Source organism: Hordeum vulgare, chromosome 2H (genome assembly GCF_904849725.1).
Source record: "Hordeum vulgare subsp. vulgare chromosome 2H, MorexV3_pseudomolecules_assembly, whole genome shotgun sequence".
In the NCBI taxonomy this organism is placed as follows: Eukaryota; Viridiplantae; Streptophyta; class Magnoliopsida; order Poales; family Poaceae; genus Hordeum; species Hordeum vulgare.
In genome coordinates, this window is record NC_058519.1 from 518,749,314 (window position 1) to 518,761,195 (window position 11,882).

Below are 11,882 nucleotides of genomic sequence, written 5' to 3' on the forward strand. Positions count from 1 at the left end.
CTGAATAACTGTCGCAAACTCATATCTTGCATTTACTTTTTTTGGCTCTCGTTTTCCTCTCCCCCACTTCTGAAATAAAATTACATTATTTTGCCTTTTACGCTCGTCCTTTTCTTTCGCTCTTCTTCCGTTCGCATGTGTTGCCATGTGCCTTCAATATGCTTGCATCTTCGCTTGCTGAAAATCTATTGATATGGATCCTCATCCACTTGCCAATCTCTTTAAGAGATCCGGTTATGTTGAACCAATTGCTAGTGAGTTGAGTGCACTTGACTATCGTTATGAAGTTTTGCTTGAGATGCGTGAATCTGTAAATTGTGATGAAGAAATTTATGAAGTGATTCACGAGGGCTTCTTGAATGAAATGCATGATTGCAATGGTTTCACTATAAATATTATTAGTGTCAATCATGCTAAAAATATGCAAAACCCTAAGCTTGGGGGTGCTAGTTTTTCTATGTCCACTACTTGTTGCAACGATCATGATTGGGGTAATGATTTTTCTTATGATATTGAAATTTTTTTAAGCCTCATGATGAATATGATATTTGCAATAATATTGAAAGTGGGTTTGGAGATGTCATGACTTTAGTTGATGATAATCTCAGTATTTTTGAAGACCGTCAACTTTGCATGCATGTGGATCATGAAAAGAATATCCTATGTGATAGCTATATTGTTGAATTTGAATATGATACCACATGTAATTGTTATGAGAGAGAAAAATATTGTGGTAGAAACTTTCATATCACTAAATCACCTCTCGTTATGTTGAGATTGTTATTGTCTCTTTCTTCTTCCTTGCATATGGTAACTATTGGTTGTCTTGACAATCTGTTTTCCTATAAAATGCCTATGCATAGGAAGTATGTTAGACTTAGATATGTCTTGCACATGCTTTATGATGCTCTCGTTGTGCTTCAATTCTTGTCTTCTATGTGAGCATCATTGAATTATTAATGCCTAGTTAAGGGCGTTAAACAATAGCGCTTGCGGGGAGGCAACCAAATGAATTTATATTTGCTTTTTTGCTTTCTATTTTGTTGCATCCACATGATCATAATTCTGTTATGATTGTGTCTTTTGTGTTTCTTTTTGTGTTTGAGCCAAGTAAAATCTTTATGACTAGTTTGGTGATGGTTGTTTGATCATGCTGGAAAAAGACAGAAACTTTTCGCTCACGAAATTATTTTTCATTTTTATCCAGAAACAGATTATGAGTTGATTCTTTTGGCTGCTGGTTGATATGCCAATTGCCTAAAATTTTGTAATTGTTCAGAATTTTTGAGATACCAGAATATACGAAGTATACAGATTGCTACGGACTGGTCTGTTTTTTACAGATTCTGTTTTTGTTGCGTAGATTGCTTATTTTGATGAAACTATGGATAGTATCGGGGGGTCTAGCCATGGAAAAGTGAGAATACAGTAATCTAACAACAATATAAATAGAAATCAAGTTTTCTATAGTACCTCAAGAGGTGGTAGTTTGTTTTCTTGTGCTAATGATATCACGAGTTTCTGTTTAAGTTTTGTGTTGTGAAGTTTTCAAGTTTTGGATGATGTTCTCATGGACAAACGGATAAAGAGTGGAAAGAGCTCAAGCTTGGGGATACCCAAGGCATCCCAAGCCAAATTCAAGGACACCAAAAAGCCTAAGCTTGGGGATGCCCCGGGAAGGCATCCCCTCTTTCGTCTTCAATCCATCGGTAACATTACTTGGAGCTATATTTTTATTCACCACATGATATGTGTTTTGCTTGGAGCGTCGTGTATTATAGGAGTATTTTATTTTTGTCATGTCACAATCATCCTTGCTGCACACCTTTTGAGAGAGACATGCACTAATCGTGAATTTGCTAGAATACTCATTGAGCTTCGCTTATATCTTTTGAGTTAGGCAATTTAGCTCACATGTGCTTCACTTATATCTTTTGAGCTAGATAACTTTGCTCTAAGTGCTTCACTTAGATCTTTTAGAGCACGGCGGTGTCATATTTTGGAGAAATAAGAACTCTCTATCTTCACTTATATCTTTTTGAGAGTGCTCTCTCTGAGTAACTTGGTAGTTGGCTTGTGCTATGAAAGTAGTCCCGACGATGATAGTCACCCAAAGAGGATACAATAAAACTTCCATATTCATGTGCATTGATTAGAAAGAGAATATTGATTCCTCTCAATTAGTTTTCAGACATGGATTTGGTAATATTAAGAGTTATGTTAGTAGGGTGTTGTGAATCTAGAAATACTTGTGTTGAAGTTAGTGATTCCCGTAACATGCACGTATGGTGAACCGCTATGTTAGGAAGTCGGACCATAATTGATTTATTGATTGTCATCCTTTGTGTTATGGGCGGGATCGCGCGATGGTTAACACCTACCAACCCTTCCCCTAGGATTATGCGTTTAGCACTTAGTTTCGATTACTAATAAAGACTTTCACAATAAGTATGTGAGTTCTTCATGACTAATGTGAGTCGATGGTATAGATGCACTTGCAGCTTCTACAATTGCTAGCCTCTCTAGTGCCGCGCAACTTTCGCAGGTACACAAAACCAATATAGACCTTCCTCAAAACAACCACCATACCTACCTATCATGGCCTTTTCATAGCCATTTCGAGATATACTGCCATGCAACTCCCACTGTTCCGTCTCATGACTTGTGCCATCACTTACATATTGCCATTGCATGATCATAAGATAGTTAGTGAGATGTTTCAATGTCATACGCCAAGCTAGATCATTGCACATCCCGGTACACTGCCGGAGGCATTTCCTATAGAGTCCTCACCATTCTAAGCATTGAGCTGTCAGTAAATTAAAGTGTGATGATCATCATTATTAGGGCATTGTCCCATGTGAGGAAATAAAAAAAAAAGAGGCTAAAGTTGGCAACACACACATAAAAAGAGAGAGATATGGAAAGAGGCCAAAGATCCCAAACAAAAAAAAGTGAGAAAAAGAGAGAAGGGACAATGCTACTATCTTTTCCACACTTGTGATTCATAATAGCACCATGTTCTTCATGATTGAGAGTCTCTTGTTTTGTCACCAGCATATACTAGTGGGAATCTTCATTATGTAACTTGGCTTGTATATTCCAATGATGGGCTTCCTCAAAATTGCCCTAGGCCTTCGTGAGCAAGCAAGTTGGAGGCACACCCACTAGTTCACCTTTTGAGCTTTCACATACTTATAGCTCTAAGTGCATCCATTGCATGGTAATCCCTTCTCTTTCACATTGATATCTATTGATGGGCATCTCCATAGCCCTTTGATATGCCGATTCGATGTGACCATCTCCTCCTTTTTCTCTCACAACCTCCACCACAATCTATTCCACCTATAGTGCTATATCCATGGCTCACGCTCATGTATTGCGTGAGAGTTGGAAAAGGTTTGAGAAAGTAAGAGTGCGAAAACAATTACTTGGCCAATACCGGGGTTGTGCATGCTTTAAATTAGTTGTGTGGGGATGATGGAGCATAGCCAGACTATATGATTTTGTAGGGATAATTTTCTTTCTCCTTGTTATTCGAAAGTTCATGATTGCCTTGCTAGTTTGCTCGAAGTATTATTGTTTTCATGTCAATAGAAAACTATTGTTTTGAATCTTACGGATCTGAACATTCATGTCACATGAAAGAAGTTACGAAGGACAAATATTCTAGGTAGCATTCCACCTCAAAAATTCAGTCTTTATCACTTTCCTACTCGAGGACGAGCAAGAGTTAAACTTGGGGATGCTTCAGACGTCTCCAACGTATCTATATTTTTTGACGGTTCCATGCTATTATCTTGTCAAACTTTGGATGTTTTGTATGCCTTTTATATCTTTTTTGGGACTAACTTATTAACTCAGTGCCAAGTGCCAGTTCTTGTTTTTTCCGTGTTTTTGACCCTTTTCACAAGAGAATACTAAACGGAGTCCAAAAGGAATAAAACCTCCAAAAATAATTTTTTTCCGGAACAGAAGATACGCAGGAAGCTTGAAAACCAAGGCAAAGGGCACTAGGGGAGGCCACAAGTCCCCTAGCCGCGGACTGGGAGGGGGGCGCCTAGCAGGCTTGTGGGCCCCCTGTGGCTCATCTGCCCTACTTCTTCTGCCTATAAATCCCCGAAAAATCCAAAACCACAAGAGAGATCCAAGAAAATACTTTTTCGCCGCTGCAAGCTTCTGTCTCCGCAAGATCCCATCTTGGGCACGTTCTGGTGCCCTGCTGGAGAGGGGATTCAGATATGGAGGGCTTCATCAACACCATTGCCTCTCCGATGATGCATGAGTAGTTCACCATAGACCTTCGGGTCCATAGCTAGTAGCTAGATGGCTTCTTCTCTCTCTTGGATGTTCAATACAAACTTCTCCATGATCTTCATGGAGATCTATCCGATGTAATCTTCTTTTGCGGTGTGTTTGTCGAGATCCGATGAATTGTGGATTTATGATCAGATTATCTATGAATCTTATTTGAGTTTATTCTTATCTCTTATATGCATGATTTCATATCCTTGTAATTCTCTTCAAGTTGTTTGTTTTGTTTGGCCAACTTGATCTATGATTCTTGCAATGGGAGTAGTGCTTGGTTTTGGGTTCATAACGTGCTGTGACCTCACCGAGTGACAGAAGGGGTAGCGAGGCACGCATTGTGTTGTTGCCATTAAGGGTAAAAAGATGGGGTTTATATCTATTGCATGAATTTATCCCTCTACATCATGTCATCTTGCTTAAGGCGTTACTCTGTTTGTCATGAACTCAATACACTAGATGCATGCTGGATAACAGTCGATGTGTGGAGTAATAGTAGTAGATGCGGAAAGTATCGGTCTACTTGTCTCGGACGTGATGCCTATATGTATGATCATTGCCTTAGATATCGTCATGACTTTGCACGGTTCTATGAATTGTTCGACAGTAATTCGTTCACCCACCGTAATATTTGCTATCTTGAGAGAAGCCTCTAGTGAACACTATGGCCCCCGGGTGTACATCACATCATATCTTAAGCCCTACACTTTTACTTTGTTGCACTTTCCGCCTTCAGATCTCACCTTGCAATCAATCGTGAATGGATTGACAACCCCTTTGTAGCGTTGGGTGCAAGTTTGCTGTTTTTCGCAGGTACATTGGTGCCTCATCTTGATACTCCTACTGGATTGATACCTTGGTTCTCAAACTGAGGGAAATACTTACTGCTAATGTGTTGCATCACCCTTTCCTCTTCAAGGGAAAAAACCAACGCAAGCTCAAGAGGTAGCAACCTCTAGTCGCCGACAGGTGGGTCCCGACCCCACGTGTCGGGTCCTCTCTCTCCTCCTTCCATCTCCTTCTTCCTCCTCCCCACTTCTCCTTGACGCCGCACCAGAGGCCTCCGGCTCCGGTGGCCGACGGAGCTCCGATGATCCCTTGGGGGCGAGAGAGGCCACAATGTTGTCCCTGGAGAGTGCGGCATCCGATGATGGGTAGGACGGACGACAGGGGACTGCCGGGGTTGGGTTGCCTTGGTTCGGACGGGAGGCGGCCACGGCGAGGTCTGGGCCGATGACCTTGCCTCCCAGAGGCAAGATGAGGTACGGGAGAGCTCCGGTGGAGTGGTGGTGGTGTTGTGGTAGTGCCGCGAGTAGAGGAGAGGGTTGGAGCAGAGAAAATTTAGGTGGAGGCCGAGACATGGCAGCGGCGGCCATGGAGAGCAATTTGAGCGAAAGAGCTCGAATGCCTCGGGCAGGGGCTAGCAGATAGGGAGAGGGTAATGGTGTGGTGCTTAGGGAGGGCTCCGGGGTAGCCTATTTATAGGTTCGTGACAGCGAGCGGATGAGCTCGGCCGTCGTGGTGAGCTTATCGCCGTCCTGGCGCTCGGAGAGGACGTGGCTGTATGGTAGCGGGGTTGGGTGGCTTCGCGAGGAGGAGAAAGAGCTCGAGGGCGCTCGAGAGAGCTCGAGGGAGACGAGGATAGAGGAGAAAACAACGTCCACGTCACAGGTGGAGTAGTTCTCCGGAGTTGCTGTGGCGTGGGGAAAAGAAGAGAGGGGAAATGACCTGAGAGGAGAACAAGGCTAAGGGGAAGCTATTGGACACGGCGAGGTGGCAAGAACGGGAGGAAACGGACGAGGCCAAGGGCCCCAATGCACAAAGCATGCGTCTGGCACGCTCTGCCCATGGCCACCTTGTGCACTACAAGCTCCGGAACTCTCCTGCGTGTCCAATCGTGTCCAACAGCTCCCTAACTGCTCATATAGATAAGCGAAGGGTCTGGAATCAGCTGGATGGCTCTGGGGTGAGGGAAACTTGCTGAAGAATTTGCTAACAACAAGGTGTTTGACAAGTGCTGTGGCGACCACAGTACTCCTCTTGGCATGATGCTTGGAAGATATTTATCACTCACTAGGGTGATTATCTTGGGCAAGATTCAGCACAATTGGGAAAGCCTAGTTGGCACTTCCTTTTCAAACTTGCAAACTAGCCAGAAAAGGAAATGAGGGTGCTGGGGAAGAATGGATAAATGGATTTCGCTCAAATTTGGTGGAGAGAAGTTATTTGAATATATGAAGCTAGTGTAAAAGTTTCACACCATTTGGGGTCACCAAAATGGTACTTCCTTCACAGAGCTTTCAAATAGACAGAAACTTGGGAAAAAATACTGAGGGAAAATGGATAGATGGATTGAGCTGATTTTTTTGCTTCCATGGGTTATTTATCAATATTTACCACCATGAAAAGTTTCAGCTCAATTAGATCATAGATTAAAGCACTTCCTTTGCAATTTTCCCAACTCGACAGAAGCTTGCAAATGGATGTAGTGCTCAAAACTTGAACTATGAAACTTGGGTTCTTGGTGGAAATTGGGAAGCTATGGATATGAGAAGCTCCACAATTTATTTGTGATTTTTCCTGGCTACCAAAACGGTAGTTCCTTTATAAAGTGCCCAAAATGCAATATTGGCATTAAATAGGAAAAGACAGTTTTCCTCATTTAATTACGGCCAATAATTTTTGAGAGCTCAATATGATCACAAAGAATATCTCTACCAGTTTTCATGAAATCTAGAGATGGATAGATACTTTCCTGGATTTAATTCCTTTAACTGGCAAAAAAAGGAATTTATTATAGATGAAAAATATTGCAAAGACTTGGCAATATTTTTGCATATCCAGGGTTTATAGATGATGGATGATTAGGGGGAAATGTTTGGGAGTTAGAACATCAAAGGGAGTTGGGGTTCCTTTGCAACTGGAAGGATTGGGATTTCCCTTATGATAACTCAGAAGGTAGGGTTTCGACGACAAAACCCTGAGCAAAGGTCTTGGGTGGCAAGGTTAGTCTCGGAAGAATCTCTGGTTGGATAGGGAAAGCAAGGCTAGATGACTATCTTCATATACCCAAGAGTGGAAGAATTCCGATAACACCGAGAAAAAAGAAGGGAGTCAAATCCCGCAAAGGAAAAAAACAAGGAGTGAAAACCAGGGTGTTACACGGGGCCGGACGCGGGGACACGCTTCCTGCATGGGCTCGGGGTCCGCGCCACGCTGCTGAGGTGGGGGTGGTGTGTCTTGCTCCTTGTCGTTCGCCAGGGACGGTTGGGGTCGAAACGAGCAGGAGAACGCCACGGGATCACCGGTAGCGGCGATGAGCTCCTCGATGCATTAGAGCCACTCGTTGTGGCGGTCAGGGGCGGGCCGGTAACGGAGCAGCTCGGTAGCCATGGCAAGCGCGTGCCGGCCATGCAGCATCTCCGGCCGGGCGCATGAGGCCGACCCGGAATCCCGGACGAGCGACGGAGTGGCGGTGCGGCCGTCGGGCTGCTCTGTGGCCGACTGCGAGGAACCTTGCTGTTCTTGAACGTCGGGGCCCGTGGCGGCGTTCGCCATGGGCGATGGTGACCGGCGCGCGCCGGTAGGGCCCACGGGCTCAGTTTGAGCAACACGGGTGGCGCGGAGCTCGGCGCGAGCCCGACGAGCGTCAGCCATCAGAGCGGCGAAGCTTGGTGAAGGCGGAGCTTGGAGGAAACCTTGACACGCCCCCTACCTGGCGCGCCAAATGTCGAATTTCGGGCTTTGCAAAACCCAAAGGATTCGAACTCAGGGGCGTGTACGTAGATATCTCTCGAGCTTGCCTCACATAGCTTGCTACTCACTGGGGATGGCGAAGAACTCACTCGATGGTGAGGAAGACACAGAACACGACAGTTTACCCAGCTTAGGGCCGCTGAAAAGCGTAATAGCCTACTCCTAGTTTAGTTGATTGCCTCTCGTGGAGGTTAGTGGATGAACTAGTACAATGTTCGAGGGCCTCCGGAGGATGGGTGGCCTTTGTGTGGTATGGGCGTGCGAATGAATGGGGTCGGGGGCCTCTACAAAGTGACCTATCCTCTATATATAGCGGCGGCCCTGGTCCTCTTCGCTTATCGCAAGGGGGGAAGGGATCCCACAGTGGCCAATTTTGAAGGGGAACAGGGGAACATGCTCCCCTGCCCAAAGGTGGTCTTCGCCTGCAAAGTGGCTGTCAACGCAGCAGGGACGGGTCCAGGGATGACGCCCGTCCTGCTGCCGGGTGCTACCTCTTGAGCTTGCGTTGGTTTTTCCCTTTAAGAGGAAAGGGTGATGCAGCACAGTAGCAATAAGTATTTCCCTCAGTTTGAGAACCAAGGTATCAATCCAGTTGGAGTATCAAGGCAAGTCTCCAAAGTATCTACGCAAAAACAGAAAACTTGCACCCAACGCTACAAAGGGGTTGTCAATCCCTTCACGATTGATTGCAAGGTCAGATGTGAAGGTGGAAAGTGCAACAAAGTAAGAGTGTAGAGCAAAAAATATGATGTGAAATAGACCCGGGGGCCATAGTGTTCACTAGAGGCTTCTCTCATGATAGTAAATATTACGGTGGGTGAACGAATTACTATCGAGCAATTGATAGAACCGCGCAAAGTCATGACGATATCTAAGGCAATGATCATACACATAGGCATCACGTCCGAGACAAGTAGACTGATACTTTCTGCATCTACTACTATTACTCCACACATCGACCGCTATCCAGCATGCATCTAGTGTATTGAGTTCATAACAAACAGAGTAACGCCTTAAGCAAGATGACATGATGTAGAGGGATAAATTCATGCAATAGATATAAACCCCATCTTTTTACCCTTGATGGCAACAACATGATGCGTGCCTCGCTACCTCTTCTGTCACTGGGTGAGGTCAACGCACGGTATGAACCCAAAACCTAGCACTTCTCCGATTGCAAGAATTATAGATCAAGGTGGCCAAACGAAACCCACAACTCGAAGAGAATTACAAGGATATGAAATCATGCATATAAGAGATCAGAGGAAACTCAAATAAGTTTCATAGATAATCTGATCATAAATCCAGAATTCATCGGATCTCGACAAACACACCGCAAAACAAGATTACATTGGATAGATCTCCATGAAGATCATGGTGAACTTTGTATTGAAGATCGAAGAGAGAGAACAAGCCATCTAGCTACTAGCTATGGACCCGAAGGTCTGTGGTGAACTACTCACGCATCATCGGAGAGGCAATGGTGTTGATGAAGAAGCCCTCCGTGTCTGAATCCCCCCGCCGACAGGGCACCAGAACGTGCCCCATATGGGATCTTGAGGAGACAGAAGCTTGCGGCGGCGGAAAAGTATTTTCGTGGCTCTCTCTCGTGGTTTTAGAATTTTTGGGGATTTATAGGCCGAAAAAGTAGGGCAAAGAAGCCATGGGGGGCCCACAAGCCTTCTAGGCGCGCCCCCCAGGCCGCGGTAAGGGGGCTTGTGCCCTCCCCCGGGAGCCTTTGCCTTGGTTCTCAAGCTCCCTGCGTATCTTCTGTTCCCAAAAAACTCTTTCCGGAGGTTTTGTTTCGTTTGGACTCCGTTTAATATTCTCCTCCGAAAAAGGTCAAAAACACGGAAAAAACAGGAACTGGCACTTGGCACTGAGTTAGTAGATTAGTCCCAAAAAAGATATAAAATGCATACAAAACATCCAAAGTTGACAAGATAATAGCATGGAACCATCAAAAATTATAGATACGTTGGAGACGTATCACGGGGCGGTGGTGGCCTTGTTGCACCAGAATGGAAACCTTTGGAAGATTCCTTGGGAACCTGCGTACATCCTTCTCTCCTTTGCATGAAAGGGGAAACTGCGCCGTCCTGCAATCCGTTGCTCGCCCGTCCTTTCCCCGCGTCATCCTTGACTCCTGAGGTCGGGTCTTGCCTCGGAATCTCCGTCGCTCTGGAGGGGTCCAGAGGAGGTCCCCCGCGGGTCTCGGTGCTGCACCTCCCAGCGAGGCTCGGGCCCTTGCGAGGTCCTTGTTGTGAGTGGTGCCGTGCCTGGTTGTGCCTGGTTGATGAAGTGGGCCAGCCTTGGGCCATTGGAAGGAAGGTGTGGGTACCCCCATTCCCAAAACACCGACAACCTCCGGCTCGCCAGAGAGATCGGCATCCGGCGGATTCTTTGCTTCCGCGACTCTAATCTCGTGGTGTAGCAAGTCTCTGGCGAATGGGACACCATGGATGCCAACATGGGCAGCTACCGCTTTCTCATCCAGCAGCTCAGTGGCCCCTTCGAGGGCTGCGAGTTCCATCATGTCCCCCGAGCGGACAACGAGGCGGCAAATAAAATTGGCTCCTCAAGGCAGGAAATCCAGGCCGGCGTCTCCCTCGAGCAGCTGCAAAAGCCTTCCATCAATCCGTCTCTTAAGTCATCATCGATCTTCGTTCCTGGGGACCCACCCTTCCCAATGAGTTTGGGTTCGGAGGAACTGCAGGACTCGTCAACCCAGCCGGCTTTGCCTGCTCTACCAGCTCCGGCAACCTTGTCGGCTCCAGCGGCTCCGCCGGCTATGCCAAACCTCGAACCTAGTCGGCTCAACACCCACTGGGTGGACGTCATGGAGGTTGATGGCATGCCGACTGCCACGACGACGCCAGAGACAGAAGGTCTCGAACCAGGACCAAAACGACAAACTCGGGGGGCTTCAGCTACCCCTGGCCTTTAGGCCGAGCCATAGCCGACTCCTGTGTCGGCTCCCACATGGGCACACCCCATCCTGGCTTTCCTCCTTCGCGGCGAGCTCCCTGGCGAAGCGGAAGCGCGAAAGATCCAGCGTCGATCTCCCGCGTATGCCATCATCAACCATGAATTGGTTCGACACAGTGCAACAGGCGTAGTCCAACGCCGCGTCAAATCAGAAAAAGAGCAAGAAATTATGAAGGACATACATCCGGGTGAGTGCGAGTATCATGCCGCCTCCAGAACCCTGGTGGCCAAGGCGTTCCACCAAGGATTCTATTGGCCCACGGCCCTGAAAGAGGCCACAACCCTGGTCGACAAGTGTGAAGGATGCCAGTGCTTCAACACGCTGAGCCACTTCCCGGCGTCGGCTCTCAAGACCATTCCCCTCTCATGGCCCTTTGCTGTATGGGGGCTAGACAGGGTATGCCCATTCAAGTCCGCTCGAGTTGGCATGACGCATCTCCTGGTAGCCGTCGACAAGTTCACCAAGTAGATTGAGGCCAGACCAATCAAGAAGCCTGACAATCCCACGGTCGTCAAGTTCATCAAGGACATCACCTTCAGCTACGGCATCCCCCACAGCATCATCACCGACAACGGCACCAACTTGGCCAAAGGTGCAATGACGCTCTTCTGTGCCAAAGAGGGTGTTGGGGAACATAGCACAAATTCAAAAAAATTCCTACGCCATATTCAGATCTTCCTATGGAGAGACCAGCAACGAGAGAGGGGTAAGAGCATCTTCATACCTTTGAAGATCGCTAAGCGGAAGCGTTGCTAGAACGCGGTTGATGGAGTCGTACTCACGGCGATTGAGATCGTGGTGTGATTCCGATCTAGTGCCGAACTACGGC

General features: G+C 46.6%; 1 pseudogene; it reads right to left on the reverse strand.

The window, feature by feature from the left end:
• Positions 1 to 8,399: 8,399 nt before the first annotated feature.
• On the reverse strand, positions 8,400 to 11,152 carry LOC123428589 (annotated as a pseudogene).
• Positions 11,153 to 11,882: the final 730 nt, after the last annotated feature.